Here is a 16,921-nt window from a genome sequence, read left to right as displayed (position 1 = left end):
TCCATTTAGATCATAGAACCACATGGTAAATCTCTTGTTTTCTGAATTAATGTAATTCTCCAGTCCATTCCTCTGAAAGCAGCTACTTTTTTGTTTCCCAGAGTATCAGAAGAAAAAGGGATTAAGAAACTGCAGAATAAAGACAACTTTGTTGTGGGCTAAAAATACCCTCAGAGGAATGATGCATGGTACCCCAGAGGGAGCAAAGAATTGAAGGTTTCTTCCTTTTTAAATAATGGCTAGCTCTGTGGAGAAGGAAAATAGACTGGCAAATCCTTCTCCTGATAGAAAAAAAAATAGTGCATGATTATTTTGGAGATTCATTTAAAATTTATTCATAAAATTATTTAATCATGCATTCATCAAATATGCCTTGAAAATTTACAAGCAAGGCACTGTTGTAAACTCTGGAGGTAAAAGTTGTTAAAACAGCAGACGAGATGCATATTCACATGTGTCTTTCTAGTGGGTTAAAAAGACACTAAACAAGAAAACAAATAAGGCAATTCAGCTGGTGATAAGTTCTATGAAGGGAATAAACCATAATAATTTAAAAGAGTGTAGTAGTTGGAACTGTTTTATCTGGAGTGGGCAGAAATGCCTCCCAAGCTTCTCTTGGGGAAATGGACTAAATGACAAGAATAAGCCAGGCATGTGAGTGTCTGGTGACAGAACCTTTCACACAAAGGAACAGCAAGGGCAAAGGTCCTCTGCCAGATGACACTTGTTTGGATCAGAATGTCACTAAAGGTTAGTGTGACCAGAGCCCAGTGAGCAAAGGGAATGGGCTGTCTGCGATGGAGATTGAGGGTTGGGCAGGGGCCAAGCAGTTGGGAAAGTTGGAACTTGAAAAGTCTTTCGCATTTTTTAATTTTTGAAAAGCCTGTGGTAGGCAGTATAACAGCCCAAAAATGTTTACATCCTAATCTGCAACCTGTGAATGTGTTATTTTACACGATCAAGTGGAATTTAGGTTGCCAACCAGCTAACCTTAAAATAGGAATAAGCTCAGCATAATCACAGGGTTCCTCAATAATGGAAGCAGAAGGCAGAAGAATGTCAGATGATGGAGATGGCAAAAGACTTGCTCTTCCACTGTTGACTTTGAAGATGGAAAGGGTTCAAGCAGCCTCTAAAAGTTGGAAAAGGCAAGAACATATTCTCCCTAGAGTCTCCAGAAGCAATGCAGCTTAGCTGACACCTAAATTCTAGCCCAGTGAGATTTATTTTGGAATTCAGATCTCCAGAACTGTTAGATAATGAATTTGTTTTGTTTTAAATCAATGATTTTGTGGTACCTCATTACAGTAGCAATAAGAATCTAATACAAATCCAGTGGAATGTTGTAAGCCAAGGAGTAGCTTAATTTTACTTAAATGTTAATATATTCTGGTTTGTCCTTGAAGAATAAATCATAAGAATACAAAAGTAGAAAGAATAATTAGGAGGCTACCGCACTAGACCAGATGTAAGATAATAAAATTATAATGGAGTAGAATTCCTGGAGAAAGAGTAAACTTCAGATCGATTTTTGAAATAAAAAGTAGCCCACTACTTTTTGAGGAATTAGAGTTTGATGGGAAAAATAGAGAAAATCAACCCTAGACTTTTGGATGAAACATTTGGGGAAATGGGGGTATTTTTTGCTGAATCAACACTAAAGATAAAGACTTTAGCTGAATAAAGTAGTACTCTTTTAGGTGTATTAGCATTGCCATCTGTATTGCAAATATGCAAATTTTGAATTAAAGAGAGAGATTAGAGCAATAAAAAGAAGTATGTAAGAAATCTTCATAAAGATACCTTTGTGTCATTGTTCTGAATTAAATCACTCATGGGAGATTTATGAGTTGAATTCTGTTGAGAATCCAACAGATTTATTCATAATCTGTCATAATTCTGTTGAGAATCCAACTCATAAATGAGTTGAGATACTTTTGGATTCCTGAGTATATCATTCCTTCATTTAGTGGAACCACAGGATAGGATTAATGTATATGACTGGTCTGGGTTTTCCAAGCTTGTGAACACAAAGGATTTTCCATAGTATTTTTTTAAGTTCGCCAGTATCTATTAATATTATCTCTTCTTCTATTGGCATATGCAAAGATTAAAACTGATAGGTCAAATAGGATATATATTTAAGCTTTTGTTTTTCTTTCCTAAGGATAATGCCACAACTCTAAGGGTAATATTAGGATAAAAATCTTGGAGAAGGCATGATCTTAATCCTGGTTCTAAACAGAAAGACTTAATATTCTCATTGCAGATCTAGAAGTCTAGGATGAAGGTGAACATAGAGAAATTTGGAAGGGATGCATTATATGAAACCAGAGATCATGTACTGGAAGACTGAGGAATTCATGCAATGCATTGATTCAAAGAACTTAAGCAGATTAAAACTCAAGAAGTAGGCAATGAAATAGACATAGAAAATTAAAGATCTGCATATAAATATAATGAATAGGTCATAGAGATATTTCCCAAAACATTGTACTATGACTTCCAAGCTCTTTGATGTTAAGAACATCTGCTGCATGGTAAAATAGAAAGGACAAAATGATAAAAAATAGAAGATGAACAATCTTAAGATTTTTCCATTTTTTTTATTTTACTTTAAGTTCTGGGATACATGTGCAGAATGTGCAGGCTTGTTACTTAGGTATACATGTCCCATGATGCTTTGCTGCACCCATCAACCCATCATCTAGGTTATAAGCCCCACATGCATTACCTATTTGTCCTAATGCTCTCCCTCCCCAACCCCCCACAGGCCCTGGTGTGATGTTCCCCTACCTGTGTCCATGTGTTATCATTGTTCAACTACCACTTATGAATGAGAACACTTGGTGTTTGGTTTTCTGTTCCCATGTTAATTTGCTGAGGATGATGGTTTCCAGCTTCACCATTTCCCTGCAAAGGACATGAATTCATTCTTTTTTATGGCTGCATAGTATTCCGTTTTGTGTATATGTGCCACATTTTCTTTATCCAGTCTATCAGTGATGGGCATTTGGGTGGGTCCCAAGTCTTTACTATTGTAAATAGTGCTGCAATAAACATACATGTGCATGTGTCTTTATAGTAGAATGATTTATAATTCTTTGGGTATATACCCAGTAATGGGATTGCTGGGCCAAATGGTATTTCTGGTTTTAGATCCTTGAGGAATCACCACACTGTCTTCCACAATGGTTAAACAAATTTACACTCCCACCAACAGTGTAAAACTGTTCCTATTTTGGGCATGAGGTCTTATATTCCCAACAACCTATTTGGCAAAGGTTTTATCCTATTACTGTGTTCTTGAGTTCTATGACTGCCTCTGAGTTTCTGAACATGACACTCTGCCTTTTGAAACACAGCCTAATTTTACCCCCTCCCTATTTATTTCAACTTCTTAAAGTGTTTACAAGATGCCTTTGAACTGAAGTGCCAACACAGAGCCAGAGCAACGTGTCCAAATAGGATACAGGCATCAACAATATTTCTATGAATCGAGGTTCTGGGTCACATGGTTTATCAGTCAGATTTCCACAGAGAAAAATAGCCAATACTATCTATCTATTGAGAGAGAGAGAAAAAAAGAGAAAGGAAGAGAGAGACGAGAGAAAGATTTATTATAGTCATGTGTCACTTAACCACAGGGATATGTTCTGAGAAATGGTGTTGTTGGATGATTTTGTCATTGTGCAAACATCCTAGAGTGTACTTCCTCAAACTTAGATGGTATAGCCTTCTACCCACCTAGGCTAATATAGTACAGCCTATTGCTCCTAGGCCACAAACCTGTACAGCATGTGACTGTACTGAATAGGCAACTATAACACAGTGGTAAGCATTTGTGTACTAAACATATCTAAACATAGAAAAGATAGAGTCAAAATATGATATAATCTTACAAAACCACTGTTACGTATGCAGTTCATTGTTGACTGAAACTTCTTTTGTGACATATGACACTATAAGGAATTGGTTCACATGATTATTGAGGCAGGGTGAGCTGGCAAGCTGGAGACCCAGGAGAGCAGATGAATAGGTTTCAGTCTGAGTCTGAAGGCCTGAGAGCCAAGAGATTCAATGTTGGAGTTCTAGTTTGAAGGCCAGGGGTGCTCAAGACCAGGAGAAGCCAATGTTGCTGTTTGAGTCTTAAGGCAGGGAAAAAACAACAACAAAACTGAAGTCTCAGTTCAAAGGAAATCGGGCAGGAGAAGTTCCCTCCTACTGAGGCAGCCCTTTTATCTATTCAGGCCTTCAAATGGTTATGTGAGGTCCATCCACATTAGCAAGAGAAATCAGCTTTATTCTGTCTACAACTTAAATGTTATTCTCATCCAAAAACAACCTCATGGAAAAACCTAGAATAATGTTTGATGAAATATCTGGGCACCCCATGGCCTAGCCAAGTTGACACATAAAAGTAATAAGGGGATGTTGGAAAACCAGCTAAGACAAGGAATGGAAATAGGGTAGAAAGGAGTTAGTTCAAATAAATTCAGGGAAAACAAGAACCAATACTAAGAGCGCAGCTTTTACTTGTTTTCAGTTTGGAGTACAGAAACAGTATTTAAAAGTATAATCTTTGGGATCAAATAGATGCGATTTTAAACGGTGCCAGACCTATAATAGCATTACAACGTTGAGCACTTAGTAAACCACTCTGAACCATGATTTCCTTATGTGTAAAATGAGAAGTATAATATTGGCCTAATTAGGTTGTTAGAATAAATATAATATATACAAAACATTTAGCACATTGACACTTAAATATGAAAAATAAACTTTCAGATATTGTTAACATTTGTATCAATATCCTTATTTGTATGAGCAGACTGAATCTCTTAGAGAAGCCTGGAATGAAATAGAAATTCACGTCATCAAACACCTTCTCACTACTAGACTTACTTTCATTTTAAAGGATTTGCTCCATATTTTTCTCATTTTAGAAATTGTACATTTTTGTTGAAATCAATCGTATACAACAAACAAATATCACCAAAACAGTACAGCTCACATATTGCTGCAAAGCTTCACTGATTCTCTCAGCTTTTATTATGTCTCTGATTGTGTGGGGTAAGAAATCCCCCTATTACATTGAAAATTAAAATAACCCCTTTGGTCTGATAGTGTCACAGAAGGTTTTATAGCACAAGAAGTGCATGATCTGGTTTTGATGGAGACTGATATCACAGGATGGAAGCGAATTACAAGTGATAGTTCCCATGCCTTTTCTCATGGTCTACTAGGTAGTGATTCTCTCACATCATAGAGTATTCATTTCTCTTTATCCTAAGTGAAAAATTTAGCAGAAACACAAAATGCAGGGTTTCAAAAAATCAATTGTTTGCAACCAATGTTTTATATTTTCAAAGATCTTATCTCTTTCTTCAAAAAGTCCCATTTGCTGCATTCTTACTGGGGTGAGGCAGCAAACTAGATGTGTTACAAGGCTTCCCACCCCTAGAAAGTCGGTACATGGATGTTGCAAACCTAAGTACTCATAGAAAGAAGAGGTCTAGGGACCATTATGATTCTTTATTGAGTGTTTTATGAAAAGTATTTGCCTTAACAAACCAATAATGGGTTGTCCAGGTGGGAGCTAACAAAAACAAGCAATGTAGAAATGTAGTGAAGTTCAGAGTTAGGAGCCAAAACCTGGAGTCACATAGCTTAGGCTTCTAATCCTGGATACATCATGAAACAGTCACATAGCCATCAGCCTGTTAGTGAACCCTATGGGCAGTAAATTTACTCATATATGTGTAATTTGCCTCTGTAAAATCACTTATAATACTGAGATAATATATGTAAAGTGTCTGACAATTACTGTTAACCATTTTTATTCCTTATGACATCTTTATATAGATGGTTCCTAACTTAAATGTTTTGACATATGATTTTTGTCTTTATAATGGTGCAAAAGTTATAGACATTCTGTACAGTATTCAATAAATTATACGAGATATTCAACACTTTGTTATAAAATAGGCTTTATGTTAGATACTTTTGCTCAAATATAAGCTAATGGATGTGTTCTGAGCATGTGTAAGGTAGGCTTGGCTAAGCTATGATGATCTGTAGGTCAGGTATATTAAATGCATGTTCAACTTATGATATTTTCAGGTTACCATGGGTTTATCCAGACACAACCCTATCATAAGTCAAGGAGCATCTGTAAATGTATTTTCACTAGAGATCCACAACTCACATCATAGATTGTTGAACAGGTAGGTTTGCTTTGGATGCAATCATCCTGTCTGGATTGATGTGGCTGAATTTGGAATGACCCAGATAAAGGGATTCAGTAGCCAATTTTCTCTATGTTATTTTAAGTTAATGGCAGTCCAAGTGGGTATGGAATAAGCAACACAGAGATCACGAGTATCTTCCCTAGAAAGTGCCAAGGTATCCACAAAACACCTCTCTTGGACTGGCCATGCAAATTAAGCTTCTTGGACAAAGGACAGAAGTTATCCATGTAGAATGTTCTTTTCTTATGATTCAGTGTGGCTGGGGAAGGGTGTTTACCTCAGTTTTTAGTTTAGGACTCAGGTATAGATGGGATGCCACGTAGGTCTGAACTATTTCTGGAGCACAGTAAGAGGAATTCTGATGATTAACATTGCAAAACATGTAAAAAATTGTTTTAAAAAGTGTGAAGATATTTAAATGTAAAAGATAAAGAGGAGATACTCAATTCCTAAATTATTTCAAAGGGTTAAGATAGTGAAATACAAACAAGAGAGAGATTTTAGGAGTATTCAAAATGTGGAACAAAAAAATGATACTTTCCAGCATATAGTATTCATTACTGTTGAATAATTGACAATACCAAAGTGAAAGCAGGCCAGTGAGCAGGCACTGCCCCTGCCTCATTAGTCAGCTTCTTTGCTTTACTTGTTGAAAAACAACCCTGCAGTCCAAGGCTCATTTCATTTCCTTCATCAGTCTGTCCTGATGCGGAAGGGATATATATATGCCTCCCACCTGAGAGGTGGGAGGGAGCACGTATATAAAAAGCTGTAACTGCATCTGGTGGTACACTGTGAAGTTGCTCTTCTCACACATTATATCGAGCTTATTATGGATGACACCTGGGCATCCCTGCAGTCTCAGAGACTCGGAATCCCTATATTCTCATCTCAATCTATTACACAGAAATGGTGTTGACCCCGTTATATTAGAGTAAAATCTGAACCTGGATCCTAACCTATTAATCTGGTACTCTGACAACTTGCCAATTTATCACTACCTTCTTAGAATCTGCTTCCCCTACCCTGAGAAAACTATTGCAGCCTTTGAGTGAGTAAAATCAAAGCCAGAGCCTATACTAAGCAACACTCACCACCTGAGTTAGAACAGATGAAGGCATAATTTGTGCAGACTAAATATGAAATGCATTAAGACATCACATCAGGGGTTAATTTAATTTTATTTTCCCAATGATCTTCAGAAAGACAGCCAGAAGAAAGATGCTAAATCTTGTCTCGGAATTCAAAAGATATCACAACAGGTGTGACATAAAACTAATGGGAATTGTTTATGTACCAGAAGAATAGCATGAATATTATTAACCTTTATAGATGATATGAAATGTAGAGACAGTGAACCGGAAGTGCTTCTGCTCCCTGAATCTCCCCCACAAAAACCATGAGTATGCTAGGGTTAGCAGGGGCATCCTTCTGACATTGTGATTGAGATGGGAAAAAGTCCAGACCATCACCGACATCCAATCCATCCAGAAATCCAGGATTTGGCCAATCTGCCTGTGATTGCTGCTTCTATATGTGGGAGTGTGGAATCAAACAACGGCGTAGAAAAATCTTCATATTTTCCTTGAACTCAGGCATAGTGGTGGCATTTAGGAAAAACAGTGAACAAAAACTTATCTCAGTCAGGACTTTGTTATGGAGTAGAGTCACTATCCGTGCTATAGGATATTGAGTTATTATAGGATTGGTTGAAACGTGTAGGAGAGGTGGGGGTTGGAGGATAGGGAAAGAGACTAGTAAATCTGAGAAACCATGTACTTTCAGAACCAGAAAAGGGGACCTTGTGCAGAGGTCTTGGTCTCTCTATCTCTCTTTTACTGCATCTAGCTGCAAAAACAGCTTCAGAAACAATGGTTGCTGATTCACTTTTCTCTTCCAAACTGTGCATATGTTTTTCCTGTGGCCAACGTTAATCTGACACCAAAGACGGAGGGGATCTGGTACATGCAGTCCCAGGCATAACAAAGGCCACGCAGCACAGCCTACCTTTCCAAGCCAACACTCACAGGTAGAATAACAACATCACAGTACAGAGATGTGAGTGGCATCTGCCTTTGAGTAAGGGACTTAACCATTCTGCGATTTTATGGGTTTCCTGACACCATGATACGGATGGAAGCCAATTACCTGAGAGCCATCAAAAAGAATGGGACAAAGTGAAAGAGTCAGTTATTTCAAAATCAGCTCTGTTCAATGTTATCACAAGATTGATGATCAGATGAGATCAAGGTCAAGAATACCTTTAAGACACACATGTGCGCACACACATATGCAAACCTACACATGCACACGCACACAAACACTATCCTACTAGATTGACAGTAGCTGGGAAAGCCTTTGTTGCAATAGAGCCATTCAGAGATCAGGAAGATGGAGAAAGCTCGATGGTGGAAATTTAAATTGGGTAGGACTAAACATAAATTACACATTTGAGTGGAAAAAAAATTCCTGGATTAGAATAAGCTACACTGAATTAGCAAGATCAATTTTTCCAACTCTAAACAGAAATATGGCCTCCTAAGATAAAGTGAATTTTTTGAACAAGTAATTTTACGACATTACACTGTTCCAATCACTATGAGGACTTCCCTAAAGCTGCGTCACAAATGCTGAATGGACATGACCTCCTCCCCATGCGTCTGCAGAGCATGAGCTTGCCAAGTTCATCAGTCCCCTGCTCAAGGATTCTAAGTTACTCTCGGGGGACTAGACATAGAAATTATTTGTCTCCCCAGCCCAATCCTATGCATTCCTGGACCCTTTCTATCCTGAAAGACTGGTGCCACTATAGGTCCTGCATTCTTTGCCTCAGAGTCTGCTTCCAATATGACATTCACAGCAGCCAAAAGAACTTTTTCTTACAGTGGTTTATATTCCAATGACTGACACTAAGTATCTTTAAATATCTACTCAGTTTGGAGCCCTCCTATTGGCTTAAAACTTCTCCTATATAAAATGGAATGTATTCAAGATTTCATCTTAAATATGAGTAAAATGCTGTGCTATGTTCAGAGAGATTAGAGAAAGCTTAGAAAAGTGTTTGTCACAATAATTCTGCAAAGGAAATTATCAGTATGTGTAATTCCAATACCTTGCAGAGAGGATCCTTTAAAACATTTCTGTAAATGTCTATTTAGGTCAAGGGTTATACTGCAAAGGATAATTGAGCCTATATAAAACATGGGCACCTAATGTGCAAGATTTAAGACACTCCAATTTCAAGGGCCTGTGATTGTTTCCATGGGTCCTGAAAAAATAACAACAAGAACAACAACAAAATTCTGCATGCTTCCAGTAGATTATTAAAGCGATCAAAAAAGAGCCATTCACTTACTGTTTTTAACTAGGCATACCATAGTTCTAAACATCATACTAATCAAAATTCTAGAAGTATGCCATTAATGAATAATAAGATAGGAGACAAAATATTTGAAGCAACAGTGTACTAAATTATGTCACATATTATTTTTTATTTTCACCTACTTGTACATCAATAAATGTTGCAATGTTGCTTTTTTAACAATCAATTCTAAGTGATATTATAAAATTTTTTCTCTCATAAAAAATACAAGCAAAGTGGAAGAAAACATAAGTTATCATAGCAGTTAGGGAAAATATATTGATATATTTCCTTCAAGTAATGCTACCCAAGTTGCTAGCCAAGATATATCTAGTATGTGTGTGTGTATGTGTGCGCATGTATGTGTGCATGCGTGTGTGTGTGTATGCATGTTGGATTATTGATCTTTAAGAAAAATTGTAGAAATAATTTGGATAAACATGAATTCAGTGATCCTAATTCAAACCCAAGAAAGTCCAATTATGAGTCATCCTTTATTAGTCCCAGTTGGATTTGTTTGAAAAAAAGTAATTAGTTTTCTATATTCTGTGATTTGCAGGATGATTAGAAATTAACTCCTTTCCAAAACATCTCTCACCAACAGTGCCATTGTGCTTGAAATATTGTTATATATTAATTATTACTAAAATATTACTGCCTTCAGGATAATTCGTAACAACAACATAAACAACTAACCTTTGCTAAGCATTTGTTATGTGCCAGGAATTCTGTTAAATCTATCAAGTGCATTATTTCACATAATTCTTAAAGCTAAAAACTAAATTCTGAAAACTAAAGCTTAAAGAGGTGAAATAACTTACCAAACATTGCACAGATGGATAATGGTGGAAATGTATGTTCCAATACTTTGAAACTTACCTTATTCTTTATATTTGTTATATTTTATATTTGTCCTAGAAAATACGCTTATATTTTATATTTGCCTCTTGGCAAGAATACTCTTTCTGCTCTGAGTGTCAAAATTTTATCATTCAATATAAAGCTTTGTATGATGATCATAGACAAGTATCCTCTACATTTGAGCTGTTCTTACTTCTATAATCGTGTCAGAGTGATTTGAAATATTTTTTACATTTCAATATTCCTTACCATGCTACATTTTGTAAGGGCAGTGAACGTATCTTTTATATAATAACAATTATTATTGTTACTGCTATTCTTAGTGTTCTAAGACTGAACACAATGGCAACTGCATATATGATGTTCCATAAATGATTGCTAGATGAGAGCATATAAAATTAGCATCAGCATCTTATAATGTTTCATGTTGCTTTCCTTTATAGTGAAATCTATAGTAGCATGGAAAACTTTAATGCCCAGGAGATATCAATAGATATTAATCAATATCTAATACCCATTTATAGAAACAAAAATGATAAAAGGATGTGGAAATTCTTTGTGGTTTGGCGTTGAGACAGACCTGCTTTTGCTGTTCACTAAAACAAATTGTCCTGATAAAGTGATTTAGGTGTTGATGACAAAGAAGAGTGGTTGGAGCCTTCAGTTACAATTGGTGAACTGGACCCTCATGCTTAACTCTCCTCCAATCTGAAATCCGCACAAACAATATTAAAGGGTTAACAAAATGAATCACAAGATCAAAAATAGCAGGTAAGAAGAATAATTAGGAACGAAGTTTTGGAGGCTATGATATAGATGCATAAGTAAATAGCACTCTAGACCAGGAGTTGGCAAATACTTTCTGTAAAGATTCAGATAATTTGGCCTGTGGCCCACACAGTCTCTGTCATAACTACTCAATTTTGTCATTGTAGTGTGAAAGCAGCCATAGGCAACACAACAATGAATGAGCACATCTATGTTCTAATAACTTTATTTACCAAAAGAGATAGGTAACAGTCATGTCATGGTTTGCCATCTGCTGATATAAATCCATAGACTTGCAAAACTGAACTTAAGCTTAGAGTGGAAGAAGCTCAGACTAGCCCACTGTAGACCTGAGAATGGTGCAAAGGTTCAGGAATTGGCAATAACAAGTAATCTAAAATGTGGTATGCACTTGAAGCATTTAGGAGCACTGTTTGTCAATTCAGGCAAGAGGCAATTAGACCGGAAGTTGCACTATGTCACCTGTTACTGACTGATTGCTTGTATCTCACCAAAATTCATATCTTGAAATCCTAACCTTCAATGTGACGGTATTAGGTGGTGGAGTCTCTGAGAGTTTATTAGGTCATAAGTTTAGAGTACTTATGGGTGGAATTAGTGACCTTATAAAAGAGGTCTCAAGGAGTTTGCTTGCCCTTTCCACCATGTAAAGATATAAGATGTCAGCAGTCTGCTACCCAGAAGAGGGCTCTCAGCAGAATAAACCATGTGGCACTCTAATCTCAGATTTCCAGCCTCCAAAACTGTGAAAAATAAATTTCTGTTGTTTATAACACACCTAGTGTCTTATAAACACGCTGGTATAGACACCTAGTCTATACCACTTTGTTACAGCAGCCTGAACTAATACAACATCAAATGCAGCCATGAAACTGTTTTCTTGCTGCCCTGAAAGAAACATGGAAATTACAATTCTGAGAAGATGAACCATCAGGAATCTGGACTAGAAAACAACAGGAATAGTTAGAATCAGTGATAATTTTCTGAAAGCAGAAAATGGTAAGAGCCCCTACCTCTTCCATTTCCCTACTGATTTTAGCAGGCTGGCAGCCTAGTTTGTCTTCCAGGGAGGACATTGGAAGAATTTTATCTAGCCAGTAAAACCAGCCCCAAAGAATATCTTGAAGAAAAGTGGGGATCTGCAACTTATGGTACAGTTATTTTTAAGCATAGTCAATCATGCTTTTCAATAGTTTGTATCCATAAAACAAGGAGTTATCTCTAAAAGAAAAATTCAGAGAATAAAACTATGCCTTGAAGTTAATAAGTATTAACATCAATTTAAAAATCAGAAGAATACTGAGGGTTGAAGTTAAAATTGAAGACTTTTCTCAGAAAGTAGATTAGAAATACCAAATATATTAATAGAAAACAAAAATTATTTAAAAATACAGACTCTGCCCAGATGTTATAGAAACTGAAAAACAGGAATTACAGAATGAGGGTATGAAAGATGGAGGAGGAATAAACATTCAATGTTTTTTTTTTTTTTTTTTCAGAACACAGAACTGTGCATTTATAGATTAAAAGGTTCCAACAAATGCTCAGGATGATAGCTAAAGGACATACTATCATAAAATTTTAGAATAGGCAGTTAAAAAAAAATCCTAAAAATGTTCATAGAGATTTTAAAAAAACGGGGGAAATAAGAACAAAATCAGATTACAGACTTGGGGTTAAGAATAAGCACGGCAGGATAAATACAAAGGAAACTACACCAAAGCACATCATTGTCAAACTATTGAAAATCAAAGTTAAGGAAAGAATAATCAAAACAGACAGAAAGAAAATGACATACTATACGTAGTCTATGTTGGATTAAAGTGTTTGCAAATTAATTCCTATTTTCCCATCAAAAGGTAGAATTTATTTACTTGACATTTTCCATGTGTTACTTATTTCTGTCATATTTTTCTTTATGTCCTTGAACAGGTTTATAATATCTGCTTTAAAATCCTTTTTAGATTTTAAAAATCTGAAAAGATTGTTGTATGGTAAAACCACCTGACAGCAAAAACTTAAGCATACCCTGAAAATGATCCTATGTGGAGGATACTCCTGACAGCAATAACCTAAGCATACCCTATATGGGAGATGTGATTGACAGCAATAACTTAAGAAATGAGGATTGCCACGTGGAGGTTGCTAGTAGGTAGTATGTTAAGTGAGAGCACTATGTAAACTGCAGGCTTTTTGCAAGCAGTGGCAATTCTCCTGTCCAGCCTACCGCTACCACACTGGCTTGTAAGTTCCTTTGAATAAACCCTATGTTTCATTTACTAGCTCTGGATCTATTCTTTGGCCTCTTGAACCGGGTGCTATCCCTTTTGAAGTTAATAGGGATCCAGCATGGCACTGCTAATTATAAAATCTCAGATATCGTAATGTCACTTTCAATAAATGTTTTCTCTTTTAGTGATGGGTAATATTTTGACCATGTCTACTAGTTTTCTATTGTATGCTGTTCATCATGGAGTAGTTATGACCTTTTCTTTTAAGAGGTATTCAACTTCGTTCCAGCACGCAGTTAAATTAGAGATGGTATCTTCTGATGTAACCAGCTTGGTTTTGTTCTCTGTCAGTTCATATCCACTTAGAGTTTGAACTGAGTACTAGAGTGTGTCCTTACTCTTGGTTATTTTCTTTATCTCTAGGTTATGGCTCTTTGAAGGTCTCAGCTGAATACCCGGGGTTGTTAGATTTCTCCTTTCTGGTTGTATCATAACCACTTCAGTGTCTCCCAGTTTTGCACATTTTCTGCAACAGGTGATCTCTGTTAAGCCCTTAACACTTTACTCTGCGCATATGCCTCTTGACCCTTATCCAAGAACTCTTGCTGAATGTCCACACAAACTTCTGTGAACTATCCTCCCTGCAGCCCCTTCTTTTCAGTTATCTCCTCCCACAAATTCTGGCCATTTCCGCAGCTCAGAATTCTGAACTCTGCTCTCTCAACTTGTTGAGACCAATGTGTCGATTCCTTGTTCTTTGTCAGAAAAGTGCTCCAAAATAGAAACTTGGGCATCTTGTGGGCTTGATCATGGGGCTCACTTTTTGTATCGTCCTTCTCCCAAAGATCACAATTCTTTACCATCTACTGTTCAACACCTCGACATTATTTCTTAACATTTCTTTCCCCAGTTTTAAAAAGTTTACAATTGGGAGGGCAAGTTTGTTACCAGTTAATCTTTCATGGCTGGAAGCAGAGGAGACTCAATTTTTATTTTCAAAGATAAACTTCCTTTTAAACTTTTACAATTCAGAATAATGCTGGAGAATTGGTTCTGAGTATCCAGTGTAATTGATTTCCTTCCAGACCCCACTCATTTTCCTCATTCACCTTATAAAAGGGAACATTCTCATTAGTCTTAGAAATTTGAACTTGCACAGACTGCTATCTGGCAAAATGTTATGAAGATAAGATATGTAAATGGTGAGCCCATAACTTACCCAATTAAGTGATAAAATTTTAAGCTGTTTGCTTTATCCCTCTCTGCAAACCTGACCAATTACAATGCCTGGACAGTAGATTACTTAACCGAGTTCATTTACTTCTGGCGTAGACTGTGTTTCTTCAGTTTTCAAAACTGTGCATCTGTATCATAGACAATAACCTCCAAGCCATCTTTTGAACTTCTGCTTTTATAAACGTTATTCAGCCAACTATCATCCTAGTAATAGCAGTTGCCACAAGTTGTTATTGCAAAGGTTTTCTCTTCCTAAAATTCTTGTGTCTTATCATTATCTTCTTTACTGCTATTAGTATGCATACTTAATTTCTCCAAATTATTTGATCTGCAGTAACAGGAAGGATGAGTTGCTATTTGTTAGATTTATTCAGTATGTTCTATAGTTGCTAGGTGATACCAGCCAGTACCAGCAAAAAATACTTAATAATCTTCAGATTAAATTTTCTTGTTACTTTTCCTTTAAGCAGCACAAGGCACCTGGACCAGACCGATTTAGACTACATTATTAAACTCCTAGGATTAAGAAAACATTTTGATTGGTCCACAGATTAATGTAAAGGGCAGATTAATTTTTGTGAACGAATACTTCAGCTGAAGCAGCTGCTCATCTTTTAAAGTGCTAACATCATCACATTCTAGCACACTACAGTATGGTTTTCTAAGAATAAAGATATCCAAAAGAGAAACTAATAAGGCATATCTAAGTAGGGTGTTTGGTAATCACGAGATAACGCTCTGGAGGGATTAGAAGCATGAGGTTGCATTTCTGTCAAATTATTAGCTCATGATAACTCCTTCCTTCTTGTCACACCTGACTGCATAATTTCTATCCAGTTAAAAATGACATTTTCGGGTGATTCTAGCAATTTAGGTGCAAACATTCTTTTATTTCACAACCTATTTGGAAGACAGATCACTGAAAACCATAGATGGCTTCATTCCTCAGATACTCTCATACATACTAGGTAAGAAAATTGTCTAGAACATATCAGATGAGCCTGGCTAGAACAAGGGAATCTAGGCTCCTGGGTCAAGCAGGTGAACTTATGTTGTTTTGTCCAAGGCCATAACATGATTTGCTCTGCTCCATTTGTTTCATGTCAGCAATGACTGCTGAAAACTACCCATGTATTTTTAAGGAATCTTTTTTTTTGTTGCAATTGTAATCAGGTTGGAGGTTTCTTGTAGATATGGTAACAAGGAATCCTAATTCTAAATCATACATTGTTATAATTAGAAAAAGTTATCCATTGTAATTGTGAGTGTGAACTATATAAGAAAATAGTTTTGATTATCATATGTATAAAATGATTAAGACTATTTTGTTTTATACATTATTTTATATGTTAAACTATTTACATATATATATACATACATACCTATATGCACACACATATATTCACAAGGTGACATGAAAGACATTTGTAAAGATATGCCAATATTATAACACAGCTTTAAAGTTTTCAGTTCCTTGTAAGAACATCCCATGTTAAGTGGCAGAAAATACCTCAAAAATAACATTTAATATACTTGTATTCACTTAATATTATGCTAACCATGTTGTACACGTCTATATGGTTTCCACAAGAATACTTTTGAACTTTTGCTTGTATGAATTTATGTCCTAAATAATATCCCAATTTTTTGAGGTTCCAAAATCCACCAAAATGTTTTTCTATTTCTCATTTTGTTTCTCTGTAATTAATGGTGCTGACATTAACATAATTTAAAAAGAAAATTTGGTTTCCTTGTCTCAAATTACTTCCCCAGAATAAATCCCTGAAGATAGAATTCCTAGGTCTAAATGTATAACTCTCGCTATGTATAACCATATTGCTTTCTGTAGTTATAAATTTGGCTTTGCCACCACCATAGTTAATAGGTCATTCAAGGATGTATCACTGCCTGGTCTTGAAGAGACTTAAGCTGTTGCTTCATCCAGCCTCACATAACTACCATTGCTATTTAATTCATACTGACAATTGATGACCATTTCCGACAGCTCTGTCCTTCCTGCTACAGACCTTCTAGTTGGGTACTCTCGTTTCTCTGTCTTATTACATTATTGGCCAATTTTTTTTCTGATCTAGTTTTGTGCATCACTTGTTATTCTAATGGATCCTGATAACAGAATACCCCAGGGATCCCCCTCAGAAGCCCTTTAGTTATGGTACTCTATCATGTTCTTT

This window comes from Symphalangus syndactylus, chromosome 16, assembly GCF_028878055.3.
Source record: "Symphalangus syndactylus isolate Jambi chromosome 16, NHGRI_mSymSyn1-v2.1_pri, whole genome shotgun sequence".
Classification (NCBI taxonomy): Eukaryota; Metazoa; Chordata; class Mammalia; order Primates; family Hylobatidae; genus Symphalangus; species Symphalangus syndactylus.
This window is presented reverse-complemented; position numbering follows the sequence as displayed.